This window comes from Urocampus carinirostris, chromosome 13 (assembly GCF_059441175.1).
Source record: "Urocampus carinirostris isolate Australia breed hairy pipefish chromosome 13, RoL_Ucar_1.0, whole genome shotgun sequence".
Lineage (NCBI taxonomy): Eukaryota > Metazoa > Chordata > Actinopteri > Syngnathiformes > Syngnathidae > Urocampus > Urocampus carinirostris.
The window spans coordinates 40,223,467-40,242,876 of NC_142361.1; the positions used below are offsets into that span (position 1 = coordinate 40,223,467).

Below are 19,410 nucleotides of genomic sequence, written 5' to 3' on the forward strand. Positions count from 1 at the left end.
GTCAAATCCAAACTTGCCTTTTTTTACGAGTTCATTTGGATTGTGCTGTTATTTAAGATCATCAGCTTCACGGCAATTGTTTTATACTTATGAGTGAGTTCAAATTATTTGGGAACATGCTTGCATCGCTTGATGGAGTACATTTCACAAAAGGTCAGAGAAAGATAATGCGTCGATATCTTTTGGCCTTTTTCAAAAATATACTAAATTGGGTAAGAAATTCAGAAACCCTTACATTTGTTATCATTTCAAAACACCTATATAATGAATATAACATGTCAATGTGTTTCCACCCAGTTAGCATTATCTCATTTTTATTGTAGAGCATTAATGAGGCTTATGGAAAACACGTGCCATAGTATTGTGTGCCGCATGCATCATGCCGTGGTCAAAGTTCAATGTTGTTATAAAGCGGCTACACCTCCTGGCTTTCTCGATTGCATACGCAGGCATTTCATATCTGACATTTTCTTCTAAATGTGGAGAAAACGGTGCTTTGTCTCATACTTGATGGCCTCTAATCACAATGAAACCAAAACAAACTGGTGCGTGAGCTCTAAACTCTACTAAGGTGCACAAAATAGCTGTTTTTAAGAAAATCTGAGTAATGGTGCTAGATAAGCTATTGCAAATTAACTCAATACAATGTTTATGTTAGGATTTATTTTTTGAAGGTGCTTGTCATTTAAGGAATGCTTTTAATTAGGCATTCTTTGCTCAGATTTTGAAAAGAGTAATTAAATCAATATCTCCTCTACATGAATTGGTGCTTAAAAAACTCCCAACGCGGTCTCTTGTAGGACTTAGAGCAGTCAAGCTGTCTAAGTATGTCAGGTTTTTTTCCACCATTCAAATTCAAACTAGATATTCATTTGAAATCCCAATAATGAGCTGTGATAATTATGCTTCATACCCTTAAACACTGGCTTAAATCAAATTGTCACACTCACCTATTTTAACCCATGTCTCATTTTTGGCACCTATTATTTCTTCGCTTCAGTAGAGAGCAGAAATTCGGGACATTTTTGGGGTTAACAGTTGCGCCCAACCTTGGACCTTCTCTTAAGATAAACTCTCAAATTTAAATTCATGCAAAACCTTTTATAATAATCATTCATTTACTCGAGAGAAATATATTTTTAACCCCTTAACGTTCCAATGTCTGTACGATGTCACCAGTCACTGAAACACGTCATGTAACATATCATAAGAAAGCTTAAACTCTTGGTATTCAAGATAAGATGACCATTTAAGAATGGACTTATTATGGAAACATCACGATCAGCCTGAAACAAGATACCCGAAAACTAAATCCGGCAAAGCTTAGCAAAGATGTCGTCTTGCAGCCATCACATTCGATGATGGTACGCAACCAAGGATTCCTTACACCTCAGAGTCTAGTGAATCCAACCAATTAATTTTTTTTACTCCGAAACACACGATAATGTTGACAGATTAAAAAAAAAAGCCGCAGAAAAGTATCTCTGCATCACTGGACATTCCTTGTTGCCAGCCGTCTGTTTAGCCCCATAATTTCTCTTTACACACGGGTAAAATCATTGTCTTGAGGCTGTGTCCAACCTAAGTTGTGATTTACATCAGGCATTGTTTTACGGTGCTCAATCCGTATTAGCCTATACGGGCCTGTACATGCTAAAAAGTACCCGCCTTCTTTACCTCCAAATAACTTTAGCCAATAGTGACTGAATCAAATGGTGATTGACACATCGGTGAGCTAATAAAATTCTGAATGAAATCGATATGAAGATGTCCCTATTATATTCAAATTAGACCCGGAAATAAGTTTCATTTTTGCACACCATTTTGGCACACTATCATTGATTGACTTCTGGAAAGAGAATTCAAACGTCTAAAACCCGTTGACAACGTATAAAAAATTGGCCAAAGTCGAATACAAATTTGAAAAGATTTGAGTGTTGAAACCTGGTGGTTTCCAAATGTCCACTTTTGGAAATGCCTACTCTTGAAAAATGTGTAAAATTCAATGTTTAATTTTTCAGGTTGTGATCAAATTTGACAAGGTTCCAGGTAGGGCTTCAAGCTAATGTCTCACCCTTTATCCAGCTAAGATGCCCAAAAGGAACGTAAAGGGGTTAAAAACCAAAAATAATTATTCAGGCGTAAATTCAAATTATTCTATCTCATATGCAACGGCTTAGCACAATGTAACACCAATCCTTTACTGTAATGAAATGAAATGAAATAATCTGCATTTCTATAGCGCTTTTCAAGTCAATGACTTCCCAAAGCGCTTTACAGTGTGCTTCACATTTCCCAATAGCGGCCGTGCAGCCATGTAAGGCGCTAACCTGCTTATTGGGGGCATTAGGGATTCAGTGTCTTACCCAAGGACACTTCGACATGTAACACGGAGGAGCCGGGATTCGAACTGCGAACTCTTGATCCCAAGACGAGCGCTCTACCTCCTGAGCCACTGCCGCCCCGTAATCCCTTGTTTATCACACTTAATGGGGACCAAAACTCCTCGCAATACACAAAAATCCGCGAAGAGGCCCGACCCCATTTTTAACATGCGCCCTGCCGGCCCCCACTTGTCACAATTGTCAACTGTGGATAATGGGTCACAGCCTCACGGGTGCTATTCATTTTAGGATGAAAAAAACGAGATAAAACACCGCCAGTTATGTATGACTCATATTTTCTCTCGGCCCCCACTCCCAGCAATAATCTATAGGGGATAAGGGATTGCGGCCTTCTGGGTGCGGTTCTTTTTAGGTGGAAAAAATGTGACACAAATTTGCTCTATAAGCCTCGAGCTCGGTTATAGTCCGCTGAGGATAAGGCTAACAGAAAAAAAGCCTCGTGAGACTCAAAATTGCTCGACCGGGGGAATGGTTTCATGTCAAAACATTTGCAAACTCGATTGAATAATGGTGGAAGTCAAGTAGTGCACTTCATCTTATCACATTTATTATCCAAAAGTGTAAAGTTCGAAACTTAGAATCGTTTTGGTGAGTGGTATTTAATTCATAAAGTAAGAGTTACACCGTGTTAAAGGGACAGCGTGTATTTTTTTAGTGCCTCTGGTAAGAAAACAAAATTCGAAAAAAAATATAGGTTTAAATAATAGGCAAACACATTATTTCATTAACGTGCTTTAAAAATATTTTTTTTAAAAACTCGTCGGTCAAGTATTGTGTAGGGAGATCACATAATTGTCCGACATCTTGCTGCACTGGGCACCCACAAACATCAAAATGGCTGGGCAAAAAAATAGAAGAAAAATGGTGCTTTTTGGTCACTTTGAGCCTCTGTACTTTGTGTTTTTTAGCACTTCACAACACAGTGCCATCTAGTGGTGAAATATAACATTGTCCCTTTAAAACCAGTCAATAAACTTTGAGACCAAATATTGATAAGAAATTGGTTTCAAAACACAGAAGATTGAGATATTAGAAACACATATTGAATATATTTTGTGTATATTTTGCTCGTTCTCACAAAAACTATTTGTGTGGCGGACATCTTGATGCATGAGTTTTTTTGGCAATAACATTTTCACAAAACTGGAACTTAGCAGCTCAAAATCCTCTATGAATCCCCACCCAACAACCCGCAATGCTCAATGGTTAAAATAACAATTCTGACGTCCTGTGCCTTTAAGAGAGGAGTCAGTGACTTCACTATTGCCCAGAAAACACACTTAAATATTATTTTCATATTATTTTAGTGACAGTGTGTATTATTGACCACTAGATGGCGCTGCATTTTGTGGTTGAAACCACGGGGAAAAATACGAACTACGGTGGCTCAAAATGACCAGAACACCATTTTTCTTCTAATTTGTTTCTTTCCCAACCTTTCACAAGGTTTTCTGGTACCCTTATTCAGATTATTATGTCAGTTCCATCATGGTTGATTGGATCCCCCAACCACTAGGGTTGATGGGCACTATTTCCTGTGGTGTGTCCTGGGCAAGTACAGACTGGTGGCGCCCATTCCTTTCGAAGCCAATATGTTTCCACCTGGTCTTGAACCGGGAACCTTTAACTTCAGAAACCAAATCCAAATTTCTTGATCAACTTGTGCATCTAAAAACCAAACCTGCCAGAAATTCTAGAGCGCGCCTTATAATCCAGTGCGCTTTATCGACCCCAAATAAGAGTAAACATATTACAACGAAATGGTTCATCGTCGATTGCAAACCTTGCCCTCCATAGTTTTAATTTCATATGCAAAAAGAATATTTTTGAAGGTGCGCCTTATATTCAGGTGCGGCTTATAGTCAGGTGCGGCTTATAGTCGGGAAAATGCGATATTTTTAAAGATGCATGTATTGAAGCTAAATCCTGTGTTTTTGCTTCATATTTTAATCAATATTGTTTTCTTACCACTAGCAGGCGCCTGACAAAACACGCGGTTCCTTTAAAGAGCCCATGGAAAACGGCACGCTGCTAACATGTTCTCAATTTCAAGCAATGCCAGAAATTTCAGAATTCAGGCCTAAGACTGAACTCATTTTTTCCCTATGGGAAGTAGAATAATAGTATACCGAAATCTAAAGTGACTCGTGAATACGATCTTTATCGTTGAAAGGAAACATGGGCCATGTTTTTGTGACTTCCGTAGCAACAAGATGGCCGACAGCATTTTAGTTTCTTATTTGCTAGAAAATTGCTTTTGCGATCAAGGTGCACTATAAGAAGCATTTCGAGCGGGAAAACACCGATAGGAGTTGGAAAATACTCGACACGTTTTCACCAAATATACTATTTACAAAAGTTGTTTTAAAGATATGCAACAGAGTCTAATGTAACCGTGGTTGCATTCCTGTCACTTTAAATGCTTTTTGTGCACATTTAGCTTGCGTGCGGAAGTGTCGAGGTACTTGGATTTGACGATGATGCCCACTACCGTGAATTCCGGACTACTTCCCCCCCACTTTTTTTTTACATTTTTTAACACGAGTCAGATGGACGCAACAGTCAGTGTCGAATTTCTGCCCAGTGCTCCGAATGTCACAGTGTAGAAATTCAAGGAAACAACGGGATTAACTATGATTCACTACGGCAGCCAAATGCTTCGAATGGGTGAACGAGATTCCAACCACCACCGAGGGAATGGGCGTGGCAGAATCAGCGGGTAAACGTCTTAGTACAGAAAAAATAAACATTGTTTTGAGATGAAGACATTTTTTGCCGTCAATTTTGTAGCGCAGCATTTAATATTAGTAAATTTACCTGGACATCTACGCTAGAGTACGACAAAAACATTCTCAACTCAAGGTACTCTACTGACTAAAATTCAGATGCCCGTACAATCGCAGCACACTGAACCATGCAACTGATCTTAAGCATCCCCATCCCTTGCGCACATGCATAGTGAGAGAGACCAGGTATCTACTACTACTTAAAACAGTACAAAGGTTTTTTTATTGTTTTTGATTTTCCAATCTAGTTATAATACTTGGCCTCCTCTCACGTTTTGTGCAAGGAATGAGAGAGCTTAAGATCAGTCGCATGGCTCCGTTTTTGTATTTTTGTTATTACGGCAGAGGTAAGATCTTAAGCCCGAGGCTGATGCGAATTTTGGGCAGAGTCGGATCTAAAATGTCAATCATTATGTTCTAGTTGGGCCAGGCTTCTTTACCTGTCATTGTTCTCCTCCCTACTACAGTAAAGTGCTGCGCTAGATTCTTTATGACGTACCGGTGCTGTGGTTTATGGCCCAATTTTCCTCCTGTCTTGTTTAACTTCAATTTTGTTACAAAAGACGGGCTTCAATTTGTTATTATTTATCACCTCTCCTCTCCCCGAGTTCTCACAAATAAAATGTGACATGGTTCGTTTCAGGCTAGGTGAATTTTTCGGGCTTGGGCTATCAATACTTGTGGGCCCAGGTCAGGATGGACGTTTTAGGCCTGAACTTATCTCTGCAGTATAGTTGAGTTTTGTTTGGAGAATGTTTTTGTGGAACTCGTGCGTCTATTTTAACGCCAATTTAATTCATTTCGACTACTGCGTTAGTTGAGAATGACAGCTGCGGACACTGTCATAATCTCGGCACAATTTGTTACTTTTCTGTACTATGCATTTCCCCGCTGATTTGTTAGAAATGAAGGTGAATAAGTTCGTTTCATAGTTGTCCAACCCCGCGACTTGAATTCCGGTCCGGTTATAAAAACAAAGTCGATCGTCTTCCTTAAATTCGCGCATGAGGCTTTTAATCAACGGCGCCCCCTAGTCCGGAATTTACGGTAATCGTTGCTCTCCGTTACGGACACTTCTGACGTCAGGCGGAGATTACCGTTAATTTCACTACAACCCCACCAGTTCCCTTTTTTTTTCTGCGAGTTCGGATTTGGCGTGTGTAAATGGCATAATCGTGTTCATATGTCACTGTTTGTTCTATGGGTTTGCGACACGGAGAGCGCGAGGGAACCCCTTCATTTCGGAAGTCATCTAATGCTCTACATGTAGCCGTCACTCTTGGTGCTTGGCTTCCGCTTCATTGTCTTAATATTCCAATAAAACTGTTCAGTGTAAACGACATTGACCTGTGATCAGTCATTTCTTTTCTAATGTTTTTTTCTTAAAGGGACAGCGTGTATTTTTTGACCGCTGGATGGTGCAATGAAAACGAGTGCTGAGGATACAAACTATAGAGGGTCAATAAATGGACCATTTTATTTATTATTTTTTTTGCCCAGACTTTTTGAGGTATTGAGTACCCGTAGCAGCAAAATGGCTGACGAATCGGCTCCCTTTAAGTGAGCCTCAGAATATGTCAAATAAAGGCTAATTTCTTAAACTACGAATATTTTTTTTACAATGTGTGTTTATATGATTTATTTTTACTTCTTTTTTTTTTTTTCAAATAAATAGCGTTTTTTTTTTTTACCCAAAGGAGGCGCTAAATAATACACACTTTTAAATAAGTAAAATTTACTTATTTTACCCAAAAATATATTTTCAAAAATTGTAAATAAAAATCCGAAGCGGATAAATTCGTTACCAAGATATTTTAAGTCTTAACTGGCATTTAATTTTGGTCCTATTTTTGCTTTTGATTAAACATATTTTAAGAATTTCAAGATGTATATCAATAAGATGAATACTAATAAAATAGGCAGTAAATCATTTAGCTAAATTATTATTTCACCGAAAGAATGATTTTCTTAATAATACATTTTGTGAAATAAACAAGCGGATAATGTTCCCATTGGTCAATATTAATTTAAAGGGGCCATGCGCATGATATTGAATATTTTCATTTCAATCCCTTAGCGGGCCTAATCGGGCCCGCGGGCCGCCTTTTCGACACCCCTGCTCTAGAATCATGATAGAAATCCAATCGCAGCTTAGTATTGTGATACAATCGAATCAGGACCGAAGCATATTGTCCCCCCTACCGTTGGTCACTTCGAGACTCTGTAGTTTGCTCCTTCCTTTTGCTTTGTAGCACTCATTTTCAGTTGAACCACACTACAGTGACATCTAGTGGTTGAAGGATTTTATACATTTGACTATAAAGGATTTTATACGATTGAATACAAGTTACATTTATTGAGTGCAATGAAGATTTTCACCGAGTTCAATGACATGTCACGCCGTTTCGAATGCAAAATATTTTGTCTAGTTCTGTTGATAACAGGACTCTGACGGAGGACGGCAGGCATTGTTTGGAGAAACTCTCCGCTGTTTCGGTCGGTCCAGACATTGTGGCGCTCTTCTCTGAGATGGTGGAGCCCAAGGGGCTTCGTTGGCCTGCCCATGGGAGGAGCCGGGACACCATCTTGCAGAAAGACGTGGGCCTAAAGGGGAAGCGAGAGGGTTTTCCCAGAGACTCAAACGACACTAATTCAGCCATTTTTGATGGAGTACACTTGGTTAAATTGCTAATGAATGCGGCCATCCGAAGACTGCCCAGAATCAGCCGGGAACGCTAGGCTCAAAAGTATAAATAGCACGCGGGTTATCAGTTTCAAGTTGGCTACCCGAAGATTATGAACAATTGATGTCGGGTGCGGGCAGGAGGCTTTTCGGCGAGATGCTAACGGGCACCCGTTAATAACATGGCTAGGTTGTGGTCAGTGTTGGAACTGACTCGTTATAAAAGAAAGCGCAATGACTTCTTTTGTAATGTGTTATTGATAAAAACTTGTAACTTCATTGTCGAGTATTCAGGGTGCCAGAAACACAAGTTAGAGAACAGAAAAAGGTACATTTTCGTCCCATAATATACACATTACATGAAGTCCAATTCAGCTTAAGATACACCAGAGAGAAGTGTTTTTGTGTGTTTATTTATATATTTCTGTTTTCATTCATGTCTGGCACAAAGTATAAGTGGTGTTATAATGAGATACAATCATTTTGTTTCTCTTCTGTAATGTTAATGGTCGAGTGGTTCAATTCCATTGTTCACTCTGCTGTGACCCGGGTTCAATTTCGATTGCATAGTGAAGTCATGTTTATCTGTCTAGCCCATAGTCACAAAAAGTCTCAAAGAGCTGCACAGACCAGATGATTGCAAACCACAGACTATTATTCCACCATCCCCTGATCTAAAACCTACATGAGGGCAAGGAAAAACTCAAAAACCTCAACATGAGGAAAGTGGAATCATGTTTATCTGTATGGCCCTTAATCACAAAGAGTCTCAAAGAGCTGCACAGATCACAGATTATTGCAAACTACAGACTATTATTCCACCATCCCCTGATCTACAACCTACATGAGGGCAAGGAAAAACTCAAAAACCTCAACATGAGGGAAGTCAAGTCAAGGCATGTTTATTTGTGACGCCCTTAATCACAAAGAGTCTCAAAGGGCTGCACAGACCACAGATTATTGCAAACCACAGACTATTATGACACCATCCCCTGATCTAAAACCTACATGAGGGCAAGGAAAAACTCAAAAAACCTAGACATGAGAAAAATGAAGAAAAACTGAAACTACAAGAAAAAATCACAAGGAGTCTGAAAGGGCTGCACAGATCACAGATTATTGCAAACTACAGACTATTATGACACCAACCCCTGATCTGCAACTGACATGAGGGCAAGGAAAAACTCAAAAAACTCAACACGAGGAAAATTCCAGGATGACCAGGCTGTGTGGCTTCAATGCGAGTATATAATTTCTAACCAGATATTTACTTTCAGAGTAACACGCTACTTTTGGGCGGCAGTCATCTAGGTAGGTAACGGGATTACTTATAAAACAAAGTAACTAGTAACTGTCACTAATGACTGTTTTTCAGCATGGCGCCCAACACTGCAGATTTTGACACACGGACTTAAAGGCCTTGTCGAATATCTTCGCCCCCCCCCCCCCCACTTTCGCACTTTGCCTTTATCTCTGTTTGGCACGCGGCCTGCCATGATTTGCAGTTTTTGGCAAAATACGTCACAAATGAGGTACATGACGCAGTTTTTCGGATAAAATTTTACGATTATTCTTCAAACACTTATCTCCAGTCTGAGTCTCAGTTACACACATGAGGTCTTCCTACTTTAAAGGGTGATGTGTAATATTTAGTTTCTTAGTAGTAAAAAATAAACTTAAATCATTAAAAAAAACTATATTTTTTTGAATAAAATACAAAAATACATTCTAGATCATATAAACTTGAAATCCACTTAGGGGCGCTTGTTTTCGGTTGCACTTCAGATTAATGATCGAATAACACACACTTGGCCTCTAAAATATATCTATTTTGAATGATTATTTTATATTTTTTCAACATATCAACCAAAACAATAACTGAATTAGTATTTATTGTTTTGTTTTTTTACGGTAATTTGAACAGAAAAGTTTTCAGTTCATCTGCCTTCTTAATAAACAAAATAACAAAAGATGAATCAAAAAAAAGAGACAGAAAGAAGGTGAATAACAAAAGAGACAAAAAGAGAAAAAGTGAGAGGGGGAAAAAAGAAAGAAAGAAACCCAAAGAGAAAGAGAATGAGAGATGAGAAGGAGAGAAAGAAAGACGGGAAGAAAAAGAGAAGAGGAAAACAGAGAGAAAAGGAAAAAAATGAAGAGAGAGCAATAGGAGGCAAAAAGACACAGAGAGGAAGAGACAAAAAGGAACAAAGACGGATAAAAAGAGAGAGATAGAGAGTGAAAGAGAGAGAGAAAGAGAGCATTGAGAACAGCAAGAGAAAAAGAGAGAAAAAAATAAGAGAAAGAGAGGGAGAGAACAAGAGAGAGGTGGGACGAAGAAACAGAGAAAGGGTAAAAGAGGGACGGAAAAGAGATAGAGATAAAGTGAGAAACAAAAGAGATAAAATGAGAAAAAGTGCGAGAGGGGGAAAGAAAGAGAGAAGGAGAGTAAGAGAGAAAAGGAAAATAGCGCAAAAGAAAGTAAAAAGACACAGAGAAAGGGACGAAGAGGAACACAGAATGAGAAAAAGAGAGAGAGAGAAAATGGAGGAAAAGAGACCGAGGGAGAGAGAGAAAGAAATACAAGTACGGCATATGTGAGATGCACCTGGCAACAACAAGCGGACATATTTCAACCTGCAGCTCGTTTTTCTCTTGCGCGTCCTTCAGCGTTGTCTCCCGGGCCAGATTCAATCCCTTAGCGGGCCCGATCCAGCCCGCGGGCCGGCTGTTTGAGATAAAAACTTCATTATGGATCATATAAACTTAAAAAAAAATAGATAAAGAGATAAAAAGAGAAATAGTGAGAGAGGGGGAAAGAAAGAGAGAAGGAGAGTTTTTTCCTTAGTATGTCAGGACCAGAACAGAAACAGGACCCAATTGCGTGACGTTTACCACAAGTTTTATTGAAAGATGCAGTGTTCGCTAGGCTCGGGAAGCAAGTCGCTCTCCTATTTGGTTTGGGATCCGAACACGGAAGTGGATCTTCCGTAGCGAGCCGTGGCGGTGTCAGGAACGGAAAAATGGGTGGATAGCCGGAACAGGAGAGCAAAAAACGTGGTCGGGATCAAAAACGGGTCGTAAGTCGGGACGGGAGAGCAGACGTGGTCAGGATCAAAAACGGGTCGTAAGTCGGGACGGGAGAGCAGACGTGGTCAGGATCAAAAACGGGTCGTAAGTCGGGACGGTAGAGCAGAGGTGGTCGGGATCAAAACAGGTCATGGCCGGAGACGGACGGGAGCAAAAACGAGACAGGTGGGAGTCAGGGTCGAAACAGTAATTTAAATAAAGGAATACGATTTTTTTTAATTAAACCAAGATCAAAAACGGGCTGAAGTCGGGACGGTAGAGCAGAGGTGGTCGGAATCAAAACGGTTCAAAGCCGGAGACAGACGGGAGCAAAAACAGGACAGGTGGGAGTCAGGGTGGAAACAGTAATTCAAATAAAGGAATACGATTTTTTTTTAATTAAACCGGAATCAAAAACGGGCTGAAGTCGGGACGGTAGAGCAGAGGTGGTCGGGATCGAAATGGTTCAAAGCCGGAGATAGACGGGAGCAAAAACGGGACAGGTGGGAGTCAGGGTGGAAACAGTAATTCAAATAAAGGAATACGATTTTTTTTTTTAATTTAACCGGGATCAAAAACGGGTCCTAAGTCGGGACAATAGAGCAGAGGTGGTCGGGATCAAAACGGGTCATAGCTGGAGCCAGACGGGAGCTAAAACAGGACAGGTGGGAGTCAGGGTGGAAACAGTAATTCAAAAAAAATTTTTTTTAATTAAACTGGGCAAAATTAACTCAAAATAAGAGTCTTGCTGTTGATTTTGTGGAAATGCACGAGGACGTGACCTCTACTAAGAATTTTCCATGCTTCTTACGTGACCGGCACATTTCCTGTCACGAGCGAGCGTTTCCCCGATTTCCGAGCTTCCATATTTCGAAAAAAAAAAAATGTCAGATGTCCTGATGCCCTGCCAATTGCGACCGACAAAAAAGGTCTTTGTCTCGCTGTCATGAGGACCAGCGTGCCGAGTTGTCCCCAGCTCGCCCGAACGCTTTCGGTTCTGCACAATATTCAAATCTATGATCTACACCAGGGGTGTCAAACTCATTTGAACTCGGGGCCACACGATAGAACAAACGTTCTCTCGGGGGCCGGACTAGTAGTTTAGAGAGAAATAAGAAAAAGAGATGGAGAGAAAAACAGAGGGACAAAGCAGGGGAGAAAGGAGAAATAGAGTGAGAGAGAGAGAGAGAGAAGGTGATAAACAAAAGCGATAAAAAGAGAAAAAGGGAGATAGGGGGAAAAGAGAGAGAGAGAAAAAGAAAGAAATCCAAGTAGAATGAGATGAGTAATAAGAAAGAGAGAAGAGAAGAAAAAGAAAAGAGGAAAGCAAGAGAGAGAGACAGAAAGAGAAGAGAGAGAAAAGGAAAAAAAGTCAGAGGGAGCAATAGAAGGTAAAAAGACACACAGAAAGAAAAAAAGGAACAAAGAAAGAGAAAAAGAGAGATAGAAAGTGAAAGAAAGAGAAAGAGAGAGAGAGAGCATTGAGAAAAGCAAGAGAAAATAAGAGAAAGAGAGGCAGAGAACAAGAGAGAGGTGGGACAAAGAAACAGAGAAAGGGCAAAAGAGAGACAAAAAAGAGATAGAGAGAATGTGATAAGCAAAAGAGATAAAAAGAGAAAAAGTGCGAGAGGGGGAAAGAAAGAGAGAGAAAGAAAAAACCCCAAAGAGAAATAGAAAGAGAGAATGAGAAATGAGAAGGAGAGAAAGATAGAAGAGGAAAGCAAGAAAGAGAGACAGAAAGGGAGGAGAGAGAGAGAAAAGGAAAAAGGCAGAGAGAGCAATAGAAGGTAAAAAGACGCAAGAGAGAGAAAGAGACAAAAAGGAACAAAGAAAGAGAAAAAATAGAGAGAGAGTGATAGTAAAAGAGCGATAGAGAGAGGGAGGGAGAGAGATCGAGAGAGACAGAAAGAAGGTGAATAGAAAAAGAGACAAAAGAGAAAAAGTGAGAGGGGGGAAAGAAAGAGAGAGAGAGAAAGAAAGAAACCCAAAGAGAAATAGAAAGAGAGATGAGAAGGAGAGAAAGAAAGACGGGGAGAAAAAGAGAAGAGGAAAACAAGAGAGAAAGAGAGGAGAGGGAAGAGAGAGAGAAAAAGAAAAAATGAACCCCCCCGGGACCCATCACTTTTCACACATAAAATGAACACTGTATTTACACAAGAAATGTGGGCATGTAGGATGTTACGTCCAGTTTGGGGATCTAAAAATGGAAGAAAGTATCATCAAGATGATTCCGCCTCGCATTTCTTTCACTCAAAAGTCGGAGCAGCTGCCGCCGTGATGTTCAGCGCTCTGCTTCAGCGCATGCAGACATTCTCTTCCCTGTTAAATGTATGTTTGGAGAGGGAGATGTATAGTCTACAAAGCAAACTTTTCCTGCGAAAGCCAAATCAAATCCAGAACGGGTTGTACTTTCAGGGTTGTGTGGGGTTACTTGAACTGGATTACTTTCAATGACTTTTGGATGACTCCAATACCAAATATGCTAAGAAAAGACAAAAGAAACTCAATATGAATAAAATTAATAAAGTAACAGAATACATGAAAGGGCAAAAATGATGTTGGCAAGCTGTTTGGATTGATTTTCCTTTTCTTTCTGTGGCATTTGATGTTAGTTTTGCCGGAGATCCAAGAGATCAAAGCCAGGAGAGAAAGCTTACCATGTGTTGGGAGTCATCATTTTATTTGTCTTTTATGAGCATATTTGGTATTGGAGTCATCCAAAAGTCATTGAAAGTAATCTAGTTAAAGTAACCCTACCCAACCCTGCATTTGATGTTTGTTTTGCCGGAGATCCAAGAGATCAAAGCCAGGAGAGAAAGCTCACCACGTGTTGTAAGTCATCATTTGATTCCTATTGAGTTTCTTTTGTCTTTTCTTCGCGTATTTGCTATTGGAGTCATCCAAAAGTCATTGAAAGTACCAGTTCAAGTAACCCTACCCAACCCTGTCCGTAATATTTTGTAGTATTTCCATAGTAGAATGTTTGTAGTATATCTGTAGTATTTTCGTAGTATTACTTAGGTTGTATTTTTGTAGTATTTCTATCGTGGAATGTTTGTAGTATATTTGCAGTATTTTTGTAGTATTACTGTAGTATTTTTGTAGCATTTATCAGAGTAGAATCTTTAAATTATATATGTGATATTTTGAAGAAAGTAGGAATTAAAAAAAAGACACTTCAGACTTTTAGCATAGTAATTGGATTAACGTATACTCAGGGTTGGGTAGGGTTACTTGAGCTGGATTACTTTCAATGACTTTTGGATGACTCCAATACCAAATATGCTCATAAAAGAAAGTAAATATGAATCAATGATGACACGCGGTAAGCTTTCTCTCCTGGCTTTGATCTCTTTGATCTCCGGGAAAACGAACATAAAATGCCACAGAATCTAAAAGAAAATAAATCCAAACAGCTTTTTGCCGTTCCATGTATTCCGTTACTCCCCAAGCCTGCACAAAATGGAGTCATTTTATTCCTATTTAGTTTCTTTTGTCATTTATGAGCATATTTGGTATTGGAGTCATCCAAAAGTAATTGAAAGTAATCAAGTTAAAGTAACCCTACCCAACCCTGGTTTCTCTCGCATTTTATGTTCGTTTTGCCGGAGATCAAAGCCAAGAGAGAAAGCTTACCGCGTGTTGTGAGTCATCATTTTATTCCTATTTAGTTCCTTTTGTCTTTTATGAGCATATTTGCTATTGGAGTCATCCAAAAGTCGTTGAAAGTAATCCAGTTCAAGTAACCCTACCCAACCCTGTTCAACACACCTAAATGATACTTTAGTATCTCAAGTATTTTAACTCATACCTGAAATGATTTCTATTTTTCTACGGCAAGAAGAAGATAGCTAATGGTAATAGTCACGATTGGGAGCACCGTTATCGTAGCAAATTATAAACGCAGAGTGTTAGGTCTGATTCAAACACAATTAGGATTTAGGGTTAGGTGTTCCAGCTCGTTGAGGCTAAGGCTAGGGTTTAGGGTTAGTGTAGGGTTTAGGGGGTTAGAGTTTGGTAGAATTTAGGTTTAGGGTAGGATTAGGGGGTTAGTGTGTGTGTGTGTTTAGGGTATGGTCAGGTTAGGGTTTAGGAAGGGGTTTTTTGGTTAGGGCCAAATTATGGTTTAGTGTAAAGTTAGGACTAGGGCTAAGGCCCAATCCCATTTCTCTCACTCGGCCCCGAGAACCCTCCAGTGAGGTCCCTCGATAGAGGAGTGCCCTCATCGAGTGGAGTGCAAAGTGGAAAAGGTTTGGACAAGACTTGCAAGGTTCCACCCCTGTCCAGGAGATGGCGGTAATATTAATTGGCTGTAGACCTTAGTGACGTATAGGCCTACGTCACATGTAAACAACTCGAGTCTCAACCTGAGGCGTGTTCAGTAGTGTGTCAGTTGGAGATTTCGTGCAACGTTAAAAATGCCCGCTACAGCTGTGTTATTACCGATTGCCTGAAAGCTCATCATCTTTTCCGTGTCTCCAATCAACGGAGGAGAAATGTGCTATACTGAAGACAGCTTCGGCGCTATGTAGTGCTGATTCACCTTTACAAGGTACGTACACTCAGTAAAAAAATGACCCGTTCGGTCAAATACAGTAAGAGTAAACATACAATGCACGTTCACATAATACCCTATGTTTGTGTAGACATAAATGGCAATCTACTTATTAGTATCTCAATGCCATTTTATGACACATAGTAGGGGTCTTGAATGTGTGACATGACGAAAAGTAAACAAACACAAGAACAGTCCACCTGACCCTTAAGCTGACATAATATCGTCACCAAACTTCCCTGTACGACCCAAAAACCTTAGTTCATAAGGAATTTAATTCAAAAGAGTTGTCATTGGATATAAAAAAGGTGCTTGATTGCTGTTGTTTGGTCATGATTGTTTTCTGTTGTTGGTGTCAAGGGATTTGTTCAGACCAAAAAAGACAATCGACTTTGGCTTGGACAGATCTATTGACACTAACAAAGATATCATATAATGAAATTGTGAATATGCTTGATTGCAAATAGGATTTTCGAGAAGGGTTGTTCAAACCCTCACATTGTGTTTGCTGTTAATAACATCATATTGGAATATAATATTGTGAATGTGCTTGATTGCTGTTGTGATTGTCATGATTGTTTTTTTTTGTTATTAGTGTCAATAAATTTGTTCAAACCAAAAAAATTTCAACATTTTTTCATGATGCTTACATCACAGTTAAAGCGGTCTTTTTCTTTTCTATGCCCACATTTATGTCTAAAATGTTTGTTTTCTATTGTGTTCCAGAGTGGCTGTCCCATAAGCATGGACAGGTTGGACAGGAATGTTCCCATCCTGTGCTTATGGTTGGATGTGGAGTCAGAACTCATTCAGGACTTAAGGTTGAGCAAGAAGGTTATGTGGGCCCTGCAGGAGCTGCTAAAGAGGGAACAGGGCCATGGCTGGAGGTCCTGATCTACGTGTACTGGCTGGCCCACGCTCTGTCCTACCGTGTGGTGTCACGGGTCTTCAGGGTTCCCAGGTCCACCGTACAAAGAATTGTCCACAGTTAATATGGAATAAATTGCCCAAAAGCCATATTTTAGGCTCTTTAAGTCAGACCCACATTTGCATTATGTGCTTTTCTGCATTACTATTCAATAAACATCTTCATTTTGAGTAACACCTTGGTGGTTTATTTCATAATGATGTGAGATACTGCGTGTGAACTATGTGACTGTTGGACAGAAAACAACTACAAATCACTCCAGCTTAAATATTACTTTACTTTCAGAAAAACAAACTCACATTGGGCCAAAATACATAATAGTAAATAAATAATGTGTCACAAATTTTAACAAAAATATACCAATACTTCCATAAAGCTGGAAAACACAAACTGGAACTTCATTGAGTTCTTAATAAAAAAAAATATTTTCCTTTTATAAAACAAAGGGAAACATTGCAGAGATGTCACTGTTCTGGAAATTTGTCCACGAGCTTCCCAAAAAGGACGGGAACCGCTCAGTTTTGGCCACAGTTTCTTCGAGACTTTTCCTCACTCCGGCAGACTCCACTTTCAAAAAGTCAAGGAGTGTATCGTGCTTCCTTTTTTTTTCTGGGTGATTTGGGGTTTGGCGCCGGATTAGAAGGTGCCAACGACGTGCCCGGTGGTGTGGATGGCGTGGTAGCTGTGATGGTGACCAGCTCTTCCACGGGACGTTCTACAATGGCCTTTAGGTTGGGTGGAAAAAACAAGAATTACTTAATGCTGATGTATTGTACAAAAACAACTGTGTATACGATGCTCAACTAGTTGATGTGAGACATGAAATTGACATGTTATTCTTATGGCTGTATGAGCCTTCTATTGGCCAGCATCACATATGCTTTAGAATTGTCTCCACATTTGGACAACATTTTGAGAAGGTAATTCGTTCACTTAATATGTGTTTACAGAGAAGACAGTGAACTATGTGATAGTAGTTTGTTTCAACTGTATTTCCACGTGAAATTCGGAGACATTACTCGTAATGCATGATGAAAACTAATGCATTCTGATCTCACATGAAAGAATCATATTGTAAATAAAACACGACACCCGAAATTGTGTGCAGTAAACAAGCGCTTATGTCCAGAACGGTATTCTGACTATGCTCCTTTAGCGACTGGCCATGTACATGAAAAGCACGACTCGTTTAAGATAAAAACAGGGATGGGCTGAACCGTGATTTTCTGCACAGTTATCCTACTTTACAGTTTGTAGCGTGAAGGTTTTTTTTTTTGCCAGCTCCCTTGGTAGATTAGTGCACTTCGTAAAGTAGCGATTTTGCAATGTTCGTGTTTTAACGCGAAAATACGATTTTCTATTGCATTTACGTCTAACTAAGATATCTCAATACATTTTATTGCAAATACATGCGTGGTTGTGGAAAACTACTTACATTTGTGCGGTTCCTTTCCGGGCATGTTTGTTGATATTGAGAATTCGCAAAGCCTTCTGGGTAGTCACTTCGCCGCCAAGTGAGGTAGGGAGCCCCCTCGGTCTTGAAGTGGTTACGACATGGTTTGAGGTCACTTCTGCCTCGGACTTGAGAGTATCGGGACACACTCCATTTTCACGTGAACGCGCAAACCGAGTGACTAGGGCACATAGCGAGTGAAAGTGCGAAGAATGGGACGCAGCCTAAGACTAGGGTTAGAGTTTGGTAGAGTTTAGGTTTATATCCTCAGTATTCGTCTGGTGTGGTGTGGTCCAATCAGGGTTGGGTAGGGTTACTTTAACTGGTACTTTCAATGACTTTTGGATGACTCCAATACCAAATATGCTCATTAAAGACAAAAGAAACTCAATAGGAATAAAATGATGACTCACAACACACGGTAAGCTTTCTCTCCTGGCTTTGATCTCTTTGATCTCCGGCAAAACGAACATCAAATGCCACAGAAACAAAATGAAAATAAACCCAAACATCATTTTTGCCATTCCATGTATTCCGTTACTCCCCAAGCCTGCACAAAATGGAGTCATTTTATTCCTATTTCGTTTCTTTTGTCTTTAATGAGCATATTTGGTATTGAAGTAATCCAAAAGTCATTGAAAGTAATCCAGTTCAAGTAACCCTACCCAACCCTGGTTTTGCTGGAGATCAAAGCCAAGAGAGATAGCTTACCACGTATTGTGAGTCATCATTTTATTCATATTTAGTTTCTTTTGTCTTTTATGAGCATATTTGGTATTGAAGTAATCCAAAAGTCATTGAAAGTAATCCAGTTAAAGTAACCCTACCCAACGCTGCGTACTAGAGTGTGATGCTGGATGCAAAGGAGAGCGTGTCTGGACTTTGTGGTCAGCTGTGCTGCCGGGCCCTAAGACAGGAAATGACAGAACTCTGCAGAGTGGCTAAAAATAATGGTACCAGAGAATAGAACCGAAGAGGCAGTGGAGCACGGCAAATTTTCTTGCTATGAAACCACCTTCCTCACAACTGCGCTATTCGGTGGAAAACAGGGGCGGGCTTCTTCAGGGAGGGAAGAAAAAGGGCAAAATAGGTGGTGTCAAACTAATTTGAACTCGGGGGCCACACGATGGAAAAAACATTCTCTCGGGGGCCGGACTAGTAGATTCCAGAGAAAGAAAAAGAGAGGTAAAGAAATAAGAGAAAGAGGGAGAGAAAAGAAGAGAGGGCGGGACAAAGAAAGAAAAAGAGAGAGAGGAAGAGAGCGTGAGAAACAGAAGATAAAAAGTTGTTGCCTAGGAGCTGGCTTAGAACTGGTGCGGACCAAGGGAAGCATACTGTTCAATTAAAACAAAGCATCGCAATGCGATTTCTGGCCGGTGCTATGTACAGAATAGTAACCCCCCTGTGCTATTAAGACACTAGTTTGTAGCCTAGGACTCTGATTGGCTCCCCGTCCCTATTTAAACCCACTCCTATCTGTCCCCTGTTGTCAGTCTATCTGCGAACCGTTTACACTAGGCAAGCCTTTTTTTCG

At 40.0% G+C, this 19,410-nt stretch overlaps 1 long non-coding RNA gene across 1 annotated transcript; it reads left to right on the plus strand.

The window, feature by feature from the left end:
* Positions 1–15,094: 15,094 nt before the first annotated feature.
* LOC148354537 (uncharacterized) lies at positions 15,095–16,597 on the plus strand. The gene is made up of 2 exons (XR_015852564.1): positions 15,095–15,492; positions 16,222–16,597. It is a non-coding gene; the product is annotated as an uncharacterized LOC148354537 (long non-coding RNA).
* Positions 16,598–19,410: the final 2,813 nt, after the last annotated feature.